This window comes from Pinus tabuliformis, chromosome 9 (assembly GCF_031772625.1).
Source record: "Pinus tabuliformis cultivar Carrire ecotype Pingquan chromosome 9, CPIR1, whole genome shotgun sequence".
Classification (NCBI taxonomy): domain Eukaryota; kingdom Viridiplantae; phylum Streptophyta; class Pinopsida; order Pinales; family Pinaceae; genus Pinus; species Pinus tabuliformis.
This window is the reverse complement of record NC_142307.1, coordinates 1304421733-1304445541: the sequence shown is the minus strand read 5'-3', so window position 1 is coordinate 1304445541 and position 23809 is coordinate 1304421733. Positions and strand designations below refer to the sequence as shown.

Here is a 23809-nt window from a genome sequence, read left to right as displayed (position 1 = left end):
AGACAATCCATCTACGCAATTGTTCCACTAATGAGCAGATTGTAGACATCTTCATAAAAGCACTTGGAAGAGAAAAGCTTGAAAGATTCAGAATGATGCTTGGACTCACCAACATCCCTTCAGATTAAGGGGGGGAATGTTGACACCTAATCATGGATATTGGGTGAACAATTGTAAATAGTGTAAATAATAAATAATGGAAAAGGAAGAGTCATCGAGAGATGAAACCCAAGAGTCACTCCCTCATGTATATAACTATGTGAAATCTAAATGAATAAACATATTTCATTTGAGGAGTTACCTCCTAGCCTCACATTTTTAAATATTTCCTTAAGGTGATTAAGGGCTTTTTTAGGTAGAATGATATAAAATGTTTCAATGAAAAATTAAATGGGCTTAATTTTGATTTTTTTCAACCAATTTACAGGTAGATCATAACCTAAACAATTTTTTTATATAACAGAAAATATCTAAATTTTTGGTCAAGTTCATACAGAAATTCTGGCTTTAGGGATTCTTAAGATAACTCCCAAAAAAATTTGCTTTAATTAATTATGATAAAGTCTCACCTTAAATCGTGTTCAACCTAATACGTTATTGGGTATTTATTTGTTTAGGAAAGGTCATCCTTGACATAAAGAATTCTTAACTACAGTTAACTTACATCGTCACTTGTTATTGTGGGACCCGCACGCAAAGGCAACTGTAATTACTTCTAGAAAGATGAGAAAGAAAGAAAGAAAATTGTAACATCCACAAGGCTAAAGATAGCCTGTGGGACCTCTTTTAGAGTGTAAAACTTGAAAAAAGTATGCACCTCAAGAGATTTAATCCTCTTCAAAATGGATCTATATTGGTTCTATGCATATAGCACGTGTAACTTTTCATTTTTAAAACTGTATTTTTGAATGCATAAATGGATACAATGCCTTGAAAGTTTACTTGGACACTTGGATTGTGTAAACTACACCACATAAATTTGCAATTCCAACAAATATTTGCTAGAAAAAATTTAAATTTAAATTTAAAATTGGAATTAATGGCTCCAAGAAAATGACTCCAAATTAATTTAAAATTTTTAAAAGGAGATAGCTAAAATTCTAAAACAAACCCCCTTCTTTATGTTGATTGCAGAATATCCTGGAATTTGAAGGTCACTCAAGTGAAAGATTCTCTTTATTTAATCTCATTATCAACACACATTGACTTTAGTCATTTCCTCTGTGCAATTACATTTTTTGTGTGCCAATTCCCACGAGGACCTATGGTAATGTTTCTCCTCATTACCTTGCATGTTATAGCTTGGATATAATATGTATATAAGATTTTGACATAGTGGTATGATTGGGAAAAATTATTTAACTAGGTGGTTCGAGCAACATCTGTCAGATAGACATCAACACAAGTGTGAGACTACTACAATCCTGAACAAATTTCCTCCCCTCCATCCTCCACCCTTTAGGCTGTGTTGTAGCTACTACAACACCCTCCAAAATTTTGGCTTCCACTCAAATTTCACAGCCTTCCTTGTTATTTTCCTTGATTGCTACAAACACTTAAGCTCATTCCATGAGATTTCTTGAAGTTCTTTGGCCCCTTTTCCTTGTTGGATTAACTTTCATCTTTTGGCATGTTTGTCTATTGTATAATGTTTGCGATCCTTTATCTATTGGTTTCAAAGGTCGATCTTTGTGTATACGAGTTTTCCTAACCATGTAAACATTTGACACATCCATACGCAAAGTCTTGAGAGTTGTCGCAAAAGTGTCACCATGGCCGTCCCAAAGTCTATCTTAAGTCTCCCCCTTGTCGCATCTTGTCATGAGGTAGTCACACAAAAGGGAATGCTTTTTTTGTTTGTTCTGATGATCTATTTCGTCATGTCATAAAAGTATGCTAAGTGTGTGATCACAGTTCAATTTTATCACGAGTCCATCTATCTTCTCGCACTTATCCATTTTCGGAAAAGCTTCTTGACCAAGCAACTTAGCCTCATCAGGACCTAAATGAGTTGCACACTGCGAAATCTAAACCCTCTTGGATGTGACCCTACTTACTGGAACTGTGCAGTTCATAGTCACTCTCCTCTAGGGTTGTTGTTCTGCGTAAATCTAGAGTCTAGTAACCTCCCTTGACCTCCAGAATTGTGAAGTTGTGCCTCCCAATCTGCCTTGAACTGCCCACTTTGCACCTTTAACCCTCAAGATTTTCCCTTGCCTGCTGGAACTACATAATGCACAAAGAGCCCAACCTCCCTTGGCCTCCAAAATGGCATATATGCTTCCTCAAGTTCCCTTCCCTCGGTCAGAGCTCACTGGCTTTAGAAACTGCACATATTTTCCCTTCAAGCCTCTCTACTTCGCAGTCCCCCTTGCCTCCTGAAAATACATAGTTTTCCCTCCCAGGGTCCCATCCCGCAACCTCCACTTCCTTCTTGAACAGCGCAATATTTTCCCTTAGTGGCTATTGTGCAATTTTTTCTCTTGGTGGGCACTGTACAAAATTTCCCCTCAGTGGGCATTCTGTAAAATTTTCCCTGAGTGGCCACTGCGCAAATTTTTCCCTCAGTGGCCACTATACAAAATTTTCCCTCAGTGACCATTACACAATTTTTTCCATCAGTGGGCATTACACAAAATATTCCCTCAGTCTGGCCTGAGCACGAGGGATTCACTCAATGAATCTCTAACATAGCACATACGTTCATGGCATACTAAACTATACCCTTAATTTGACTACATATTGGAAATACCTCTAAAAATCACTTTATTTAACCCCCTACCAATATAAATCCAATACAACTTCCCAATTTAAAAAACCCCTATTTTCACAAAATATTGTATGTATCCATTTTTTTATTAACGTTTTATATACCCTTTTATATTTATGTCCCTGGTATAGTGATATGATGCCTCTCATATGACCCCAAATGCATTCTACAATGCACCTTTCTTCTTTTGATATACATTGTAAATGCATATTAGTTCTCCCAGAATGCAATTACTTAACCCACACTCAAGCACATCTCACTATGATTTGTGGCATTTAATGGTATAAGGCACACAAAGATCAACCATGTTTTAATAAGATTGATTATGTGCATGTATATAAAATAACATATAAATTGATATATGTGACGATGAAAATTCAATTGATGAATCTTTATGAATAGGTTTGCACCAAATAAGGTTTTCAAGTAGAAGTATAGACCCTCTAGATGCAAGACCACTATCTACAACCAAGGTTGAGGCCCCAAATCTCAAATCAAGGGTGAAATCCCAACCTTTACATGCTTAGAAGAAGAGGATGGACAAGTCCCAACACATGCACTCTTAAGGGAATAGCACAAAAGCATGAAATCACCTTTTGATTCACTGTCATCTCACCAATGAGATATGGGCTATCACTCATAGACTATGTAAAATAAAACAATGGATTAGAGATAACACAAAGGCATTAAATGAATGGAATACAACTAGAACATAAGACAAAAATTTTGGTTATAGAGGTGATCTGCTCCATTTGGCTAGCTCAAAACATTGGTGTATTCCAAAATAAACCTCCAAACTTCTACAATATTTTCTACATGTTGAAGGAAAGCATTACCTTATCATGCACCTCATTAAAGACAAGGCTTCCTTACACTATCATACCTTTGAAATACAATTCTAAAATTTCTAGAGGATATTTTGATGGTGCCTCAAGGGAACACAAGACTCAACAACACTAGAGAATGACTCTTAATACCCTCTAGTGAGACATTATCTTTCAAACATAGACTTGGAAGTGCCACCAACAATATAGAATATCTCATTGCAGTGTGCACACTTATTGATATTGCTTGGTATATATGGGCACTCACAAGTGGTTCTAGGTTAGATTTTTGGTGACTCAACATTTATTGATATCTTCCATAAAGCAAGAGTAAGAACTGCATGCAATATTTTTTCGAAATTCCATCCTAATCTCTTACTCATATATACAAGGATCTTAACAATGAAACATAATAGCTAGCAGTTCATGTTGTGATAACTCCACTAGGTTATAGATTGAGAGCACATAGGAGGGTTTTTCCCTTCCATGTACCATAGTCTTATTTTGACTCTACGAATAGAAGTGAAGTTAGATATTTAAGCATCCCCTCCCAAATACATGTATTACCATGGTCTCTTGTTGACTATTTCAGTGTAGGGGGTGTTCTTTACACTAAATAAGCATCCTTTTCGGCAAAAATATGGATGAAATACTTCATGTAATGTACATTACTATGATAAAAACTCTGGAAAATATGGGACAAATGAAAAGTTACTATTTTAAACTTGTACAAGCTAAAAAACATATGTAGTTACTCCCTCTATAAATAAGATGATTAGGTTGTTTTCTTTGGGAAACAAGAGCCACATGATGGCAATCTCATTGCGCTTTTTTTTCTTTACGGGTGTTTTTTTTCGCATTGTACATGGAGATTCAACAATAGATGCATGGTGGAAATGCACTACTTTTTTGTATAAATGTATTTTCTGCATGTAAGTTTGTGGCATACAAAAAGTTGTTCTAGATTTTTAATATGAAAGGGGAGAAATTGTATGCATAACCATCAACCTATAGTTAACTTTGGAGACCCAAAAGAATTTGCAAAAATTGTGATGTATAGTCAAGAATAATAGCATATGGGCAATATTATATGCCACGCGGTGTTATGTTCAAATATATAGCCAAAACTTGAACCACTGGAGCAATAAGCACTGCCTCTGGTTCTTGATGAATTGAATCGGGTGAAAAAAAAGAACAACGGATAAAATCAATTACGAATTCGAAGGAGAAAATATTTTTGAATCTGAGAACAACCCACTTTTGATATCAGGTTTAAACATCCTAGTCTAAGTAGTGATTCTGTTTTATAATTGGAGTAGGTTCTAAGACCAAGCCTTTCCATCCTCTTAATACACATCATACCCACAGAAATGAAAAATAGGCATTATTCAACTAAAAACTAATTGTTGTGAAAGGACTAAATTTCAACATTGCCAAAGAAACTCAATATTTCAGGTTGATTCAATGTTTCCATTATGGGCATGGTTGTTCAGAGTAACAACTTAGCACCAACAAAACTACTATTTCGAAAACTGCATACAATCATTGAAAATTACATACCAAACTAGATTTACATGGATGAAATCTCATAAAAGAACACAAAAATACAAAATTATTTAAGGGGGCGCCAAAAATAATAAATATAGATACCAACCGATAAACTTGTAGCAGTTTCCATTAACTATGTCTCAGGTACCCAATTTTTGGCTCCCAAAAATTCTGAGACCAAACCTTTCCAGCTTCTAAATACATTATACTCAATCCAGCCTCAAAGGATCAATGCATTTTAATTTCATAGAATAAATTAGCTCACCTTTGTAACATGACCAGTTAAAAGACTCAAATAACTGATAAGAAGGGATAAAGTTCTATGATATTTTAAGACTTTTCTTCCTTGCATCGAGCTTTTTCTTATCAATGTGCACTCTTGTAGAAGCTAGATCCTTCTTCTTATGAACTGTTGATGCACCAACTCCTATAGCTTTTGTTGAAGCGACATTTAAGCTTGGATCTTGAATATTATTCTACTATTTGTTGTGCATGGTAGAAGTGGGGTAGGAGAGGTCACAAGGGTATTTTTTGGGCCTTCATTAGAACCAGTAGACTCTGAAATTGCCACTTTACTCTTCTATTTTGGCTTCAAAGCATGAATTATTGTATAGAGTCTGCAAAATAAACCCATATCAATATATTTTGGTTGTAACATAAGCACATCGTACCTCTTGTAACATAATCACATCGTACCCATAAATAAGCTAAATTGAAAAGTGGCTAAACACATGCAAGAAGAATGTGTCACGGTCCAAGGGATGGATTCCAATCCTTCTGTAGAGTATTAATGCATATCTCTCCATTGCTTGCAATATTAGGGTGGAATATTTTTGTGAAAAAATATCCTGCAGTCCAAGCCAATCATTATTATTGAAAGACGCCAAAGTTTATTTCTCAGGTTTTACAAGTCATGCATACCCCTTATATACTTGATGATTTAGATAAGTAGTAACTAGAAAAACAAAAATGATTTCCTATAGGAAACTAAACATCTAAAGCAAACATAATATCCATTTAAGACAATGTTAATTGGATGAAGCATCATTATAAGGATCAACAATTACCTCTAGGAGGAGAGTTTGGAAAATCGGGATTTAGAACCAGTTTCATTCGAAAAACACCAAATTCATATGGAGTTCCATCTGTAGGAAAAAGCATCAATAAATTTAAATATAGCTCATGTTCTAAAAATCTAGTAATAACCATGCAAAAAAATGAATTAAGATGCTTCAATAAATGCAATATGAAAAAATGATCTCTTTCTCAAGCATAAAACATCCAAAATATGTTACATGGTTCTAGATTATTCTTTTAGAATGTACCTAGTCCTTCAATGTCTTCAACTATGATTGAAAAGGTTGTCATCATTCACCACCACTTGTATACCTCCATGAGCTGATTTATTAAGTCTCTTCAGCTCCTTTTAAATTTCAATTATCACCATGGATGGGAGGTTCTCATTTTTAGCTTGTAACACAAGATATATATGTATTTATGTATGAAGATCCACTTCAAAATGGAAAGCATCACAAAAATTTATGCCTGACAAAAACCATATTAACTGATCGTGAGAAACTAAAAATATAACAACCTACATGCAATTTTCACCACTGTCCAGGATGTTGGGGTTTTACATTCTGTAAATTGAAGACTAATTAGAACTCTGCACCTTTAATTCTAGCATTGAGGAGATGAAAGGAAAAGGGACTTTCTTGCAGTGCTGAAGAAACCAAAATATGCCAAAAATATATGTATTGGTAAAGACAAAACATAAACATTCACAATATGCCAATTACTAATAGCTATTTATGTATAGGAAAATGGTAATAGAAAGCACAAAAAGGTCCAGTAAGAGATGAAAGGCCCCAACTATTTACTGATGTAAGGTTTTTACTTTTGAAAGGAAGAGGGACTTCCTTGCAGTAAAAAATAAACAAATTTATGCCAAAAATATATGCATGAGGAGAAAAAGGGATAGAAACATTCATAATATGCCAATTTAGTTGTAGGAAAACCTCTATTAGAGATAATTGAGTATCTATAATGAGCTAAAAGGCCCCATCATCCATCAATAGGGTCAGGATTTTTACCATGTCCCAGTGATACAATTGCCTGAAATTCAACTTGTAGTAATGGCTAAAAACATCCACTCACTGATTTGGCATATGTAACCTCCCTATCTACTAGGTAAGGTGGAATTTAAAAACTCTCATTTACCTTGAAGTTTTGAGAATGAAAACTTTAGTAAGGAATGAGGAAAGAAAAAAAACAGATAACATAGTCAAGGAATAAAGACCACTGGCCATGACAAGATAAAGGGGCCACATATTCATTCTTGTCTATATTGACCAATTGTATCAGGGTGAAAAATGTGTACAATAGTAACATAATTCAAAGAATGAGAGTTCAAAGAAGATCCCTACAAAACATTTGCAGGTTGGTGGTAGAAAACAGTCAAGGTATGCATATGATGCAATGGTGCAGTTTTAGCAGGAAGAAATAAGAAAAGATATGAGGCTCCAAGAATTGGCAGGAGAAGAAAATATTTCTTCTTCTTTCTCTGGGACCAAGGATTCTTCAATTATTTTGCATGAGAAGTCTACTAGTGACATAGTGCATGTAGAATAAAATGGCAATCCTTTATCTGAAGAAAAAGGAAGCTTGTGAATGAATGGCATGCTTTTTGTTCAACCCATGGAAATGACATTAGTGTTTTCTAGTGCTCTATCTCTCCATACAAATAATCAACCTTTTCTAGTGCTCTATCTCCACGTAAAAATAATCAACCTTCTCTAGTGCTCTATCTTTACATGAATATAATCAACCTTTTCTAGTGCTCTATCTCCATGAAAATTTTATATGAAACAAGTTAAAAAATGCTCAAACGTGAGTAATAAATTCTCAAAATGGCAGCCGAATTGGACTTGAATTCCAATGGTTATACCATTATATCCTCCATGGAAAGGGGGCTTGATGTGAGTGGTTTTGGGTGATTTAGATGAGCATTGTATATCAACGTAGCTTAGAATTTGGTACATATGAGCAAGTTGTAATTGCATTAATGAATGAGATTCAAAGCCAATGGCCATTGCATTATGGCTTTGTACATTGTTGGGAGATGAGAGATGCTATCTTCTTTTCCCCTTAAGTTTCAACCTTGATCAAGTCCTTTTTTAGCGTACCAATAGGATAGGAACCATTCTATAGATGCATGATGATGTAAATAACACAAATATATACAACTATATACTTTGGAAATTATTTGTCTTTGATTGTTCTTTGTATGACTGAGTTGGGTCAAGACTACTTTTAACATTGAAAAGTTCATATAAATTACACTACATGCCTGAGAGGTTTGGTTTGCTCCATCTTCCAAAAAAAACATTCATGTTAGCATGATAGAATTTATGTATCCACTAACTAACATTGCATTTGTAAAGAATCTCCTGTATATTTTTTTTAATCTTGTGTTGGTGAAACTCAATATTAAAATTCCCCTGAAAGAAATATTCTTCTTTAGCATGGGCATACACAGAGGTCTCGCTCCCTAGTCTTTACCCAAAAGAAAGAGGTTGAAGTAAGCTAATGAAAACATTGATTCGATAATGGAAGTCATTGTGTGTACTTAACATGGGCAAGTTGTTTCCTATTTATTGATAGCTTATTATTATTCTATGTCTGTAGAGTCACTATAAATTGGTTGACCAATAGATAATAGAAAGTTCTCAAGTTTGAGTTTGTGAAGCTAAGGGTTCAAAAATTTACTTCATGATTATTAGACACTCACTCACTGGTTATTACGCATGCACATTTTCCTTTAAGTCTGCACTGGCAACTTAGGAATTTTATAGGAACACTGATGTCAATGTCAATGATCATGGTATGAGAGAAGTTTGCAGGGTTAACATAAATATTCATCACAAATGTATATTATTGACATGTAAGTGCAAAGGAGATATTAGCCCCGAGGGATAGCTCAAATGGTCGAGTTCCCGTTGATAGTACTCTCCCGGTTTGGGAGGTCACGGGGTCAAATCTCCTCGACGCCCTCGGGGTTAGGCCTGATGGCCGTGCTTCTCTACGTGGACGTAGCGGCCCACCTCCGGTGCCCCGTGAACCACATGGTAAAAAAAAAAAAAAAAAGTGCAAAGGAGATAGAATAATTTGCAAACTAAGAAAACATCACTTTATAGGGTGAAAGAAACTATTAACAAATGGATTATGTACTTCCAATTCCATATAAGCGATGGTGGAATTTCGCCAAAAGGTTTTTGCAAATTTTCTTCATATATTTCTTCTTTGGTAAAGTGTCCTTCCTTCTAGCAAGAATGTTTGCATTGTGTCATGTCAAATCTACCTAGGTATTGTCATCAATCACATTTTGAGATACATATTGCTATATTTGACAGAACTAGTTTGAAAAACATATAACACCACAACCCAAACAAGGAGGAGGCCTTGAAATTCCTAGGTTACATAAGAAAATCAGTTTAAACAACACCATTAGGATTTGACAAAGTCTCCAAGGTGTTTTTTTAAAAAATGGTTTTCAATTCTGTCAAGATTGAGGAGAGTCACAACTATGTGCTTTAGTTTATTTCTGTTAGAGACTATGCCTCAGGTTTATGGTCCCTAGACCATTTTAGCCTCTCCAAATGATGTTTTATTTTCTAAGACTAATGATGCAATAAGAGAGGGAATATCTAGCTATAATTTTTTTTTTGTATCTCAACACATTGTAGATCATATAGTCCCTGTGGATGCAGATGGAGGTACAAAGAAGGTCATGCAAACTGATAGAGTTAAGGGCTATAATTCCCATCTTGGATTTCATTTATTGTACATGACTCTACTATGTTATAGATAATTATGAACTTAAAATGTCATGTTGATTGTGTGCCTCTCTTTTGAGTAGGTCCATAGACACTTGCAACTTCGTATGGAAGCACAAAGAAAGTTTTTGTAGTTAGTTCTAGAGAAAGTGAGGAAACTCTCACAAGTTAAAACTTGGGGTCAATTGGATTGGAAGTTGCTTGTTCAAAAATTTCTGAGAAGGCCTCAAGACTGAAAAGTGAATGTTTTTAAATCTACAATTTCTAATTTGACTTTCCCTACTTTGACTAAAATATCAGGTCTATTTCCAGAATCTGAAATTTTCGGTCAATAATTCTAGGTTGCAGACTGGTTTGGATATATTTCCCTCACTTCGAATGAGAGTTCAGCGAAGATTCCTACAAAAAATGGTCAAGATATGCATATGGCATACAATAGTGCAATTTTTGTAGAAAGAAATGAAAAAATATACGAGGTTGCAAGAATTTTCAGGAGAAGAAAGTAAAGTATTTCTTCTCCTGTTTTAAGGACCAAGGACTCTTCGACCATTTTGAATGAGAAGGCTACTAGTGACATAGTACAATCATAAGAAAATGACAATCATTTATCTGGGAAGAAAAGGAAGCATGTGAATGAATGGAGTGTGTGTTCTTCAATCCATGCCAACAACATTAGCCTTTTCTAGTGCTCTGTCTCTGCATAAAAATGGTCAGCCTTTTCTAATGCTCTATCTGTGCATGAAAATAGTCAAATGTCTGAGGCAACCAAATTTTATATGAATTAAGATAAAACATGTTCCAACGGGAGTAATAAATTGTCAAACTGGTTGCAGAATTGGACTTGAATTCCAATGGTTATACCATTATATCCTCCAAGGAATGGGGGATTGATATGAATGGTTTTGGGTGGAGCATATGAGTCTTTGGCCACTAAGAAAAAAAACATTTTATATGGTAGAATAAACTATTAATAATTTCATGTGGAAATTTCTCTATAGATCAGCTAGCTCTGAGACCATGTAGAAATTATTCAAATTCTCTACAAATCTCGCTCTGAGACCTATGTAGAAAATCTTACTGTAGATTAACCCGATAATGCGATATAACCAAAGCAAAATACTATAACCTACTTCTACTATAAATTTGCGGAAGCTTAAATATTGAGCAAGATCGAGTTGAACACATATAACCAGAAGAAGAATCAATGCAAATGAAACACATAAAATACTCAAGGGAAAGCCTCAGCTAAAAACCCCACTATTTGTATTATCATACAATGTGGAAATATATCAGAATTATACAAAGCCTTAGCTCTCACTGCTAGCTAGCTCTTAGTATAATCCTCCTAGATGCTCACAGGAAATCAAAGCTTCTCACAAGCCTTCTCCTATGCCCTCCAAGCTCCTATTTCCTTGTGCTTTCTCCTGGGTGATCCTCCTGTTACCAAGTGGAACACTAATCTTACACCCTATCAAAACTGTGTAATCCTCAAGGAACCTTACCTTGACTGCATGCATTGGTTTCATTTATAGGAAAACACATGCAACTGATAGTACATTGTCCTTAACATTTAGCTCAACTGGGTCTTTCACAGAATAGGCATGCATGAGTTTCTAATGAGGGAATATTCAGTTATCTGGAGTACACTGGTTGAGTTCATGCATGCATCAACTGACTAAAGCTCACAATTAGTTCCTCAAACAGTTTAATTTAACTGGACTAAACTCAGTAAACTGAGCTAACTAATGACAACTCAAATATAACTCAATCTTATCTCCTTAATTAAGGGATAATCTCCTTAATTTAAGGGATAGTTGTTGCATGACTGCAGAAAGACTTCTAACTTGAATTTCTCCAACTAATTAATCCATAATGAATTAATTAATTATTTCCAAGTAGTTGGTGAGACTAAATTCGAATTCACAATTTTAATTCAAGGACAAATTAAAATTGGAATATTCTGGATTCTATTTTTATCATTTCTTTTTTATATTTTCAACACTCCCTCTTAGCAAGAAAGGAATTCAACTTGATCCTGATCGTGAACCTTTGGAATGTTATGCATGCAACACTTCTCTCTAGTGTTGTTTCTCCAGCAACTCTAGAAACAAAAAAGCATACAACCTGAATCAGTATGATGCATCTGTCATCAAAGTCTCTGACTACTGTTGCCTCTATCAACTGAAAACTTTGCGCTTCTGCTGACTCAGCCTTTCTGCACTGTTGTCAATCCTTCTCTACACTCTTCAGTATTTGACTACTCTAGCCTTTTTCACCTTGATCTCTGACTACATCAATCCCACTGATTCCTCCTGCTACTATGTACTTTGGGTTCCTATAGCAAGGCACGATCCATGAGATAAAACCTCTCAATGGATCCTGCCCAATTTCAACCTTCTTGGGACTGTCACTTCACATCGCCCCACCTCACACCTGGAGGTATGGCTACATGTGATCCCTCTACCCACTTGGATCGAAATTCCCTCCTAATGAAGGTGTCTACATGAATGGATCTCTTCACTCGGTCTCCTCTCTACTTCTCCAGTTGTGGCTCCTCCACAATTGTATGATACTTCTTCTGGGGTTGCATGTTGAGAGGCAATTTACTCTCCCTCTCAACCACCAAGTCTCTAACATTTTCCTTGCTCCTCAAGGCTTTGCATGCATCTTGAACCTCAAGAGCATACAGGTTCTTAACTCGTGAACCGATATATTTCACCTGTCTCGTGGTGATGTGTCTAAGGAAAACCTTTCCATTACTAAAGACAACATCATAGCCTTTGTCCTCCAACATCGCAACCGATACCAAGTTCTTCTCCAGTCCAAGCACATACTTCACATCTGTCAAGGTGATAGGAGCTCCATGATCCCTCTGAAAAGCAATCATTCCCACTCCTGAAACACTATACCTTTCATCGTCACCCATCTCTATGCGCATCTTGAGGTCTTTCTTCTCCAAGGTACTAAATAAACTTGTGTCGCCGATCATGTGGAATGAGACTCCACTATCAAGATATCAAACACAACCCATCATCGATGACACCATGCATGCGATGAGGATAAATTCCATTTCGAAATGAGAGGCTAATCCCTCACCTTCCAATCCTTCCGAGGATCCCTTCTTGGACTTCTTCGATGGGAAATTAGTTGCATAATGTCCCATCTTGTGACAATTAAAGAATCTCACTTTAAACATGTCACCCTTCTTCCCTCCATGAGAAGAATTTGATTTGGAATGGGAAACCTTCCCCTTCCCTTTCCTTGCCTTACTCGCTAAGGTGATATTTTCTTCATCATCATCCCTGGATGAAGAACCATCTCGTGTGCTCCTCCTGATCTCCTCCTGCATGAGATCCGACCACAGTTGTTACCAATCCAAAAGTTTCTCCCTTCCATTCACAAAGTCCTGGTAGCTATTCCAACTCTTTGGAAGGCCAAGGAGAGAGAGGCTCACCATATCATCATTGGCAATAGTTATTCCCACACTCCTAAGCTCATCTCTACAAGTGGTGAGCTTGTTCTGATATGTTGAAATAGTATCGTCATTATCCATCATGATTCTTCAAAGCTTATCGTTGAGTGCCAATTTCCTCTGGTCGCTACTATTTTGGTAGAGGTCCTTCAATGTCTTCCATATTGAATATGGAGTATCCTTCCCAAGGAGACTCGAGACAATATGGTCTCAAACTCCCTCAAGGATGATCTGTCTCACCCTCGCCACACACTTCTTCCACTCAGCCAACTCTTGTGCATTAGTTGAACATGGCTTTGGGATTTCTTGATCAATGAAATCCTTCAAGCCATTGTCTTCTAATACAGCCTCCACGCGATCTTTCCAAGCTATATAATTCGAGCTACCTTCCAAGGAATACTCGAGTCTCAAGCCATAGAATGCCATTGGCCAACCTTGAAGTATGATAAGAATTCGATTTTCACCTGCAACCCCCAACTTCAAAGTTCAAATTGTCTTCTCCGTATACTATTCACAGCTCTGATAAAATAGGCTCCGATACCATGTGGAAAATCTCTATAGATCAGCTAGCTCTAATACCATGTAGAAATTCTGCAAATTCTCTACAACTCTTGCTCTGAGACCCATGTAGAAAATCTTACTTTAGATTAACTTGATAATGCAATATAACCAAAGAAAAATACAATAACCTACTTCTACTATGAATTTGTGGAAGCTTAAAGATTGAGCAATATCGAGATGAACACATATAACCAGAAGAAGAATCAATGCACATGAAACACAAAAAATACTCAGGGGAAAGCCTCAGCTAAAAACCCCACTATCTGTATTATCATACAAGGTGGAAATACGTCAGAATTATACAAATCCTTAGCTCTCACTGCTAGCTAGCTCTCAATACAATCCTCCTAGATGCTCACAGGCAATCAAAGCTTCTCACAAGCCTTCTCCTCTACCCTCCAACCTCCTATTTCCTTGCGTTTTCTCTTGGGTCATCCTCCTGTTACCAAGTGGAACACTGATCTCACACCCTGTCAGAACTGCGCAATCCTCAAGGAACCTTACCTTGACTGCATGCATTGGTTTCCTTTATAGGAAAACACATGCAACTGATACTACATTGTCCTTTACATTTAGCTCAACTAGGTATTTCACATAATAGACATGCATGAGTTTCTGATGAGTGAATCTTTAGTTATCTAGAGTACACTGGTTGAGTGCATGCATGCATCAATTGATTGATAACTCACAATTAGCTCCTAAAACAGTTTGGAACTAATTTAACTAGACTTAACTTAGTAAACTGAGCTAACTAATTACAACTCAAATATAACTCAATCTTATCTCCTTAATTAAGGGATAATCTCCTTAATTTAATGGATAACTGTTGCATGACTGCAGAAAGACTTCTAACTTGAACTTATCCAACTAATTAATCCATAATGAATTAATTAATTATTTCCAAGCAACTGATGAGAATAAATTCGAATTCACAATTTTAATTCAAGGACAAATTAAAATTGGAATATTCTGGATTCTATTTTTATCATTTCTTGTTACTATTTTCAACATTTCAGCCTATAGTTCATGTCGCATATAAGTGATGCTGGAAGCACAAAAATATCAGGGAAAATGTCTTGCAGTAAGCACAAAAATATCACTTATTGAAATCACCTGAAAAAGGAGGTATGATATCTGACACAAGGTGGGCATTACACTATCTTCTCCAGTGGACGCTTCAGCTAATGTTGAAACATCTGTTTGCATTTCCTTTGTCACCAAAAATATTTGATACACCACTTCCTCCATTTGTTTTGAAATGATAAATGTGCATAATTCTTTGTGGAAGTCAACAGTGATAAAATCACCTCGAATAATATACTTATATAAAGAATACTTCCAAGAACATATGTCTACCAATACAAAGTTCAAATCAATAATAAATTTAAATTTAAAACCTTAAATAAAATTACAATTTCCCAACAACACTTTTTCATACCTCAGAATTGTTCAACGAAGGGATAAATTTATCAACAAAGACTTGTAATTTGTTCACCTCCCCACCAAGACTTGTAAAAGGACAATTATGGATTCTTCCTACCATTTTCAAGAGCAAATAATTTTGCATAAATATAGTGCATAAACAGTCAACAAGGTGTTGCAAAGGCAAAAGAATATAGGTATAGTTATTTTATTCAATAGCAAGTTATTCTTAGTAATGCTCCAAATAGTTAACCAAAAGATGGCCATTTACCTCACATCTACCTTATGCTACCACATCCACCTATAGATAACATGTTGCTGGGTTGGAATTCCCATGCTCTCTATTGCACCAGCATTTACTATGTAAAAAATAGTTAAGCAATATGTAAAATATTAGGATATGACTACAAGATAACCTTGAAATAGTCAAACATTGTGGATAACAAAAATATTCAATTCATGGAAGGAAATAGAAAGTAATCAAAATTGTACATAATACACTTTCTAATATAATAATCATTATTGAAAAACATAAAATCAAATTGAAATTTAAGAAAATACACCAATACCAATAGTGAAGAGAGATCTTCTCTTGAGATGGCCAATAATAGACTTCTTGTAATTGTTTCAGAAGCAAGGCATGATTTGATTATAGCCATCATTTCCTTACATGCTTCTATCATTTCTTTGAATAAGCCCTTGATCAATCCTAGATGCAACTCCAGAGAGGTCTAGATATAGCTCAACAAACCCTTCAAATTTAGAAGAAATGATAAATCTTACAAAAGGTGAGGATAAGGCTACAAAAAATCTTCCTTGGAGGTATTTTGAATATATATAGATTTCTTTTAGAAGAGCCCAGAATAGAGGCTTAAATGAGAATTAGATTATTCTAGAAACCATAAAGAGATAACACAATAATTTCCTCCATCTTCACTCAAAATAATCCAAATTTTGTCCACAGAGATGCCATTTAAAATACTTAGGTGAAATGCTACTATGGTCTACCAAGAAGAGGGCCCAAATAAGCCCCAGAATGGGCCTGAAATTAATACAAAAATGCCTCAGACAAGGGGGGGGGGGGGGGGGGGGGGGGGGGGTGGGGGGTGGGCGCGGGGGGAAGGTGTTCTCAGAAAGGTTGAGAAGGGCCTCAGGAAAGGGCTAGTCTATGCCTTCAATGAGCTAAAAGGAAATGAAAGATAGATATGAATTATCCTCATAAAATGAATCATTTCATAATGACCCAAGATCCTTTCAAATTGATTCAGAAGTGCCCTGTAACAAGGGTTTGAACTACATGATATTCAAAGTGTTATATTCAAATTGATTCAGAAGTGCCCTTTCAAATTTCTTACACAGTTCATATCATTTACTAAAAGAATTCAAGCATTCTAAAAGCTTACCAACCATCTTGGAGATTCTGGGATAATGGAGAGACCAATAAGCAACAGAAAACTGGGAACTAGCTCTACATCATCTCCCAGTGACAACCTGCCTTGCTCAACAATGCATATTTTTTTCTTCTAGTGGTATTCCCAGGAGAGATGATAGGTATATTTTGTATGAAAGTTTGTGAAAAGTGGCCACCAAGTGGCCTACTTTTCCTTTTTTGAGGTGATATCTCATGCTATAAGCACTTTTCTATGTATTTTCCTTTTCCAAACCATGAGATAGAAACATATGTATTCTTTCTTTGGACAAATAAAATCAATTAAAATTTGCATACCATTCACCCTATCAAATTCTTGTCAATCCAAAAGTTGCAAAAAATCAGATACCATTCATCTTAAAATAACCATTGGATCATACGCACACATTACAAGGCCCATCAAACACATATATATCAATGTAGGAAAAAATAAGAAAGCAAAGTGTCATCACCCTTCCAATCTACCAGAAGCACATTTCTCAATAAAGTTGCAAACAATTTAAAAACAAACTACCATCACATGTCCAAAAGCCTTTACAGATAGTAACTAATGTTAATGTCGTTTAGTGAAAGCACTGAAAGGAAATTCTGAAAATACGATTGAGGACTCAATTATCAATAATAACCAAGTGCAATTTAACTGTTGTAGACCCCATGCGTATGGCCAAAATATAAATACTTCTGATCTAAAAATGAGATCTTAAATAAATATTAAGGTATTACAGACTCATGTGCAGGAATGCCTATATTACTTAGTGCAACGGATCGAAAAGATTGTGAATAATATAGACAATTAACAATCAAAAAACATGATAGACACACACATCAACACAACAAATAATTAAGGAGTTCACCACACTTCTTGGCTACATCTCCTGGTCTAGCTTTTAGTGTTGACCTCTATATTAAGTCTTTAAGAACAGATTATTACAAGAGTGAGCTTAAAACAGAGTCTGAACCAACAGTGACATCAAAGAGGGATCTACTAAAAAAACCTCGAGTCTAAAAGAGTGCACAGACTCTCCCCCTGTCCTATTCCCTATTCAATCTGCCTCAATATGACTTCTTTCTCTGACTATCTCTTTGTGACTATCTTCAACTGACCTCTCCTTGTTACACTAAAAAATGTCACCTTAACTACTTACAGTTAGTATGGCTCAAATCAACAGTCATGCTACCCTCTTAGGCAAGTCTCATGCCTCTGTTATCCATCTCAAACTCAAAGAAGAGAGAAAGTCTTGTAAAAACTATGTTTATCTCTGGGGTCGCAGGTTCTCTCTAGCCTTACCTGCGGGGACGCTGACCATGTTCACAAAATCTGCGTCCATGGACGCTCTGTATGTTAAGGGACAGGTGCGTCCCTCTGTAAAAGGCAAAATGCGCGAGTTTTATCTTGAAAAAGTTACTTGTGGTTACTTCTAGAACATTCTAGAGGTCGGTTTGATGAAATGGATGCGCCTCCAGTTGGTTCATGTATCTCTATTAAGGGGGAACTTATCCCATCAATAAGGGAACTATCCCACCCATAGAGGGGGATGATCCCATTGATAGTGGACCTGAATAACCTCTTTACAGCACTATAAATAAAGGCATTGAGCCAGAAGGAGAAGAGGTTGGAGCTATACATTTTCTTTGGGTAAATGCTGCAGGATTTAGGTCTTCCATTAGAGCCTTTGTGAGGAGAGATTGTCTTCACTTGATTCTACTTGGGAGAGGGTGAGCTTTGTCAAAGTAGAGGAAAACCCTTGATGGACCCTGGGAGGAACTTGCACAACACCAAGGCCAGGTTGTAAGAGTTTCTTTGTTTCGTTATTAATACAAACTGGTTTATTTTTCTCAATAGCTTGTGTTAATGAGTTATTTCATGTGTTCCTTGGTCTGCATGTTGAATATATGTTTTATTATATGAAATGCAAGTGCTTGGTAATTGTTTGATTGTTTGTGGTTGCAGGAATTGACTTGAAGGAGGAGCTCATCCGGATCGTCAAGAACGGACTTCAACAACAGCGTTTTGGAATAAGGTAAGCCTAAACACTTGTAGTTTTCATGTTGTAAAAGGTGTATTTAGAGAAAGATCACTCCATTTTGTCTTGTTTGTCATTAGAATGTCTTAGACTTCTAGGAAGGTCAGTCGTGTCCGCACCCTTGACAGATTCCGTGTGACAAATTGGCGACTCCACTGGGGATAGTTTCCATTAATGAGAACAGTTTTTTCCTTTGTGTGAACTTTGCTCTGAGAAAATTGGTTTATTTTTCTGGTTTTTGGCTCTGTGTTTCTGTTTCTGGGTGGGTTAGCTTAGGATTAGTTTTATTTTGGTTTTTCTTGAGTTTTTTAGAAGGACGCACCCTCTGAGTGCTGCACAGTGCGTCCCTGGACGCACTTTCGCAGCGTGCACAGTGCGGGCCCGCGCCTGTGATAACGGGTTGCCTGCGTCTTCCTGTAAAATTTAGGAAAATTCCATTTTTTGCATTTTTTGCTCTTAGATTTTGTTTTTTCTTAGTTTTTACTGCCCAGATCCACTGGTTACCTGCCATAAATCTTCACCTAGGCTTGTTTCCTTGGCATTCCTGCTTTAGCTTTCATCAATTGGGTGTTTTGAGTCTCTTTTTTGAGAAATTCTTGATTTGATTTCCTTTGGTCATTACTTGGAGGTTTGTCTCAGTCTTTTCACAATTTTGCATCTTTTTGCTTGTGTTTTTGCAAAAAAATTTCCCCCTCATTCGCCGGGGGGGGCTAAATTGTGTATGAGTGTTAATCGCCTTTGAGTGTTTTTATTTTATGATCTTTGGAACTCTCACCCAATTTTCTCGACTTGCACTTGATTGGTTCTTAGATTACATTAGAATCATCTTGTGTTTGAGAATTCTCTTGCATAGATCACATTTGCATAATTAGAGTTCTCAGTTTCAGAATATGAATGAAAAATGTGCATAGATTACATTTGCATACTTTTCATGTGAATTGTGCATAGATTACAATTGCATAGTTTACATTCTGAAAAATCAATCGTAGATTTAGATCAGCTTTCTTTGATTTGAATTTACACAAAAATAAAAATAAAAATTGGTTTGGAATTGATTTGCATTAGTTTTTCTTGATGAAATTAGTGCATTAGAGAATTTGTTATATTTTCTCTTAACGATCAATTTTTTGCATTGTTGGAAGTGAATGGAAACTCTCTCCTTACTTTAGTTAGGATTCATCGAATTGAAAAGATTACATTATCATATTCGATTGCATTCAGTTGAGTCGGGTCATAACACCATTGGTTTCATCTCCATTTACCCGTTTGAGTAATAACAGCCTTAATAACACAACGCTTAATTAAAATTCATCTAGTAATTTTTATTTTTCTAGGGCTCTGAAACACCAACATAGCTTAGGCTAGGGTCTTGGAGTAGGTGAGTACTTAACTCTCCAAGACTACAAAACCAAACAGATAGTTTACCTTGAGTAGATCAAATCCAATTATTTCAGTTACACTCTGGGAAAGCTCCTCTTAAAGGAGAAGCACGAGCTCGTGTCCGAACCAGTGAGGGGATCATTCCTCCCTCGTTGGGAACGACGCCAGACAGTACGTATTACAAACGGTAAACCTCGGATTAACCATTGTCGAGGAGCCAGGGGTCACTTATCGGTAAACCTTGGATTATTGTCAAGGAGCCGGTAAGGGGATTGAGCTTGTTACTCTGCCCTTGCGTGCTGTCGGAGTTTAGACTGTTCCCCCAGGTGTAATTGTTGTGATTGGTAACCTTAGTGACCATAATCTCTAGGATTCTACCCAAGGTGACGGTGGAGGGAAGGTCCCACTGTACCTGGAGCAGACGTCGGCTATACTCACTTGGATTTTCTGGGGGGTTCACTTCACTCGAGACGGTTAAAGTGGAGGAACTTGGTCCAGTCTATTCATTAAGCAGGTTGTCGGCGTAACTGTTCCACCCGCCATTTCTGTACTGAATCCAGCGAGGTTGGGCTTCATCACCAACTAGCGTTTTTGGTCCGGAAGAATACTGTTTGTGTGTGGTTTGACTCCTAGATTTGATAGCGCGTGTTAATTTGTTTGTTTTTACTTTTAGAGACCATAAGTGTGAATTGTGAATTGTTAATTTTAGTCTTAGTTATAAATTGTTAATAAAATTCACTGAAGTTGAATATAATGGCAAATGTTCCGGAATTTATCAACCTAGGAACCCCTCCTAACGAGAATCCTAGTACTTTTCCTTACTTTGGAAATGTTGGTCCTCCTTATATGGCTACTTTGTCATTACCTGGATTTACAATAGGTTTACCGATATGGTTATTTTCAACTTCGTTGGCCCAAAATACTCCAATTGTTCCATCTCAATCGGATGCTTCACCTCAACAGAGTTCACCATCTCAACATCACCAACCTTCTGTTGACCCTTTACCTTCTTCGCCTAATTTTTCTTCCTCCATTTCTTCCTCTTCGCCTGGTAAAAGCCTTGATGCTAGTAACCAGAAGACTAAGAAGAAGAAGAAAGGGAAGAAGAAGAAGAAGAAGAAGAAGAAGCAAGATAAGAAAGAAGTCAACCAACCAACCATGGCTGTAAGTGTTAGTTGTGTTGAGGAAAATTCCGACATGCACCGTAAACCCAAATACCCTTGCAGGCTTTGTAAGGGTGACCACTTCCTTGTCAATTGTCCTGGAATTCCAAAGGTCTTGGAAGTATGGTCAGAAAAATCTCATCAACTTTCCGTTGATCCATCAACCAGTGATAGTCAGGTTCCTGGGAAAAAGGGTAAAGTTAGGTTTCCTTGTAAGTTATGCAAAGGGAGTCATCAAACTCACATTTGCCCTCACATGGATGAAGCCTCAACATTGTTGGAAAACCTTACTGTTCCACAGCAAGAATTTCCAACTGGTTACCGTAAACTTTCTCTCAACCTACCGTCAACTGACGGAGTGATTGATCTAACTTCAAGTACAGTCAATCACGCTCTTCCATTGGAGAGTGAAACTCATGTCACTCAGGTTGATGATCCATTAGTTGATCAAGTGGTCGATTCAATTTCACATTCGGTCGATCACACTCTCCTTTTCGAGAGTAAATTTCATACCGCTGATGTTCTTCTTGTTACATCAGATTCTTCTATGCCGGGGGGCATTTCACCTGTTTATACAGAACCCCCTCCAAGTACTGAGGTCTTTTCCTTTGATTGGAATAGACTGACAGAACCTCGCCTTCCTTCCTCCATCCCTTTCCAAATCATTGTCAAGGCGGGTGGTAGGGACATACATCGTACTCAGGTAGATGAAGGTGCTTCTGTTAGTATTTTATCCTCAACTGTTTGGAAAGCTTTGGGTTCCCCTCAGCTAGCGCCTATTACGCAGAATCTGAAAGCTTTTAACAGAACCATTAGTGAACCTTTAGGGATCCTTCCTAAGTTTTCTATTACCTTGGAAGGTAAAACTGTCTGTATTGATCTTATGGTAGTTCGAGGTCCCTTGGATTTCAATTTACTCCTTGGGCGAGACTATGTTTATGCAATGAAAGCTGTCGTATCGACACTCTTTCGCGTGATGTCTTTCCCTCACAATGGCAGTATTGTGACTGTAGACCAGCTTTCATTCCCTAGTCTTGTCTCAACTACCAATAATATGACACCCCTAAATGTTCCTGATTCTAAAGTGGTATCTACCCCGCCACGGGTTAATTATGTGGCAACTGGTCCCATGTTTTCAGTCACCGATGTAAGTGAGCCTCTCACTGTTTGCTCATCTTCCTTTGATTTAGCTCCGGTAATTGACATGGAAAACTCTATGGGATTACTTGAACACGATGTTCTTATCCCTTTTGAGTCCCTTGACATGTGTTCCTTTCCAAGAAGTATTCTTCCTTCGGATGAAGACCTCTTGGAAGCCATGATCAAGGTGTGTCCATTGACATGTCTTTCCTCCAGTTGGAAGCCATGATCAGTGGTTACGAGGATAGTTTTTTCCTGTCTCAACCTCGTTAAAAAATGAAACAGGTTAGTACGAGGATAGTTTTTTCCTGTCTCAACCTCGTTAAAAAATGAAACAGGTTAGTACGAGGATAGTTTTTTCCTGTCTCAACCTCGTTAAAAAATGAAATAGGTTAGTTCGAGGATAGTTTTTTCTTGTATCAACCTCGTTAAAAAATGAAACAGGCTGGTATGAGGACAGTTCTTTTACTGAGTCAACCTCATTAAAAAATGAATCAGCTAGTTTTTAGGTCATATAGATAGTTAGAAAGTAGGATTACGAGGAAAGTTCCTTTTACTGTGTCAACCTCGTTAAAAAATGAATCAGTGAGCATGAGGGCAATTCCTGTTACTGAGTCAACCTCATTAAAAAATGAATCAGGTATGAGGATAGTTCCTGTTACTGAGTCAACCTCGTTAAAAAATGAATGAGGTATGAGGATAGTTCTTTTCTTGTGTCAACCTCCTTAAAAATGAAACAACTCCCTTTTCAAGTTAAATATTGAAAGTAAACCTTCATTTCATCCAGCCGGTTGAATGCAATGAAGCCTGGGGGGCATGTACCTCGCTTTGCATCATTATGCTGGGGGCATGCGAACTTTTTGAGCATAGTTCCTTGTCTTGTGTCAAGCTCGTTAAAAAATGAAACAAGGGTAGGTTAAGTAGGTAGATTGTAGAGAGTAGTCATGAGCATAGTTCTTTGTCTTGTGTCAAGCTCGTTAAAAAATGAAACAAGGATTTTAGAGCATAGTTCCTTGTCTTGTGTCAAGCTAATTAAAAAATGAATCAAGGTTTTTAGAGCACAGTTCCTTGTCTTGTGTCAAGCTCGTTAAAAAATGAATCAAGGTCTTTTAGAGTATAGTTTTTTGTTAGGTAGATTGTAGAAAGTAGTTATGAGCATAGTTCCTCGTCTTGTGTCAAGCTCACTAAAAAATGAAACAACTCCCATGAGTCTTTCCAAGATTTTGAAAGTAAAGCTTCAT

The 23809-nt window shown here is 36.8% G+C and overlaps 1 pseudogene; it reads right to left on the bottom strand.

Moving 5' to 3' along the window:
• Positions 1–5462: 5462 nt before the first annotated feature.
• The window catches only part of LOC149153339 (ubiquitin-conjugating enzyme E2 22-like), a 42354-nt pseudogene continuing 24007 nt past the window's right edge, over positions 5463–23809 (bottom strand).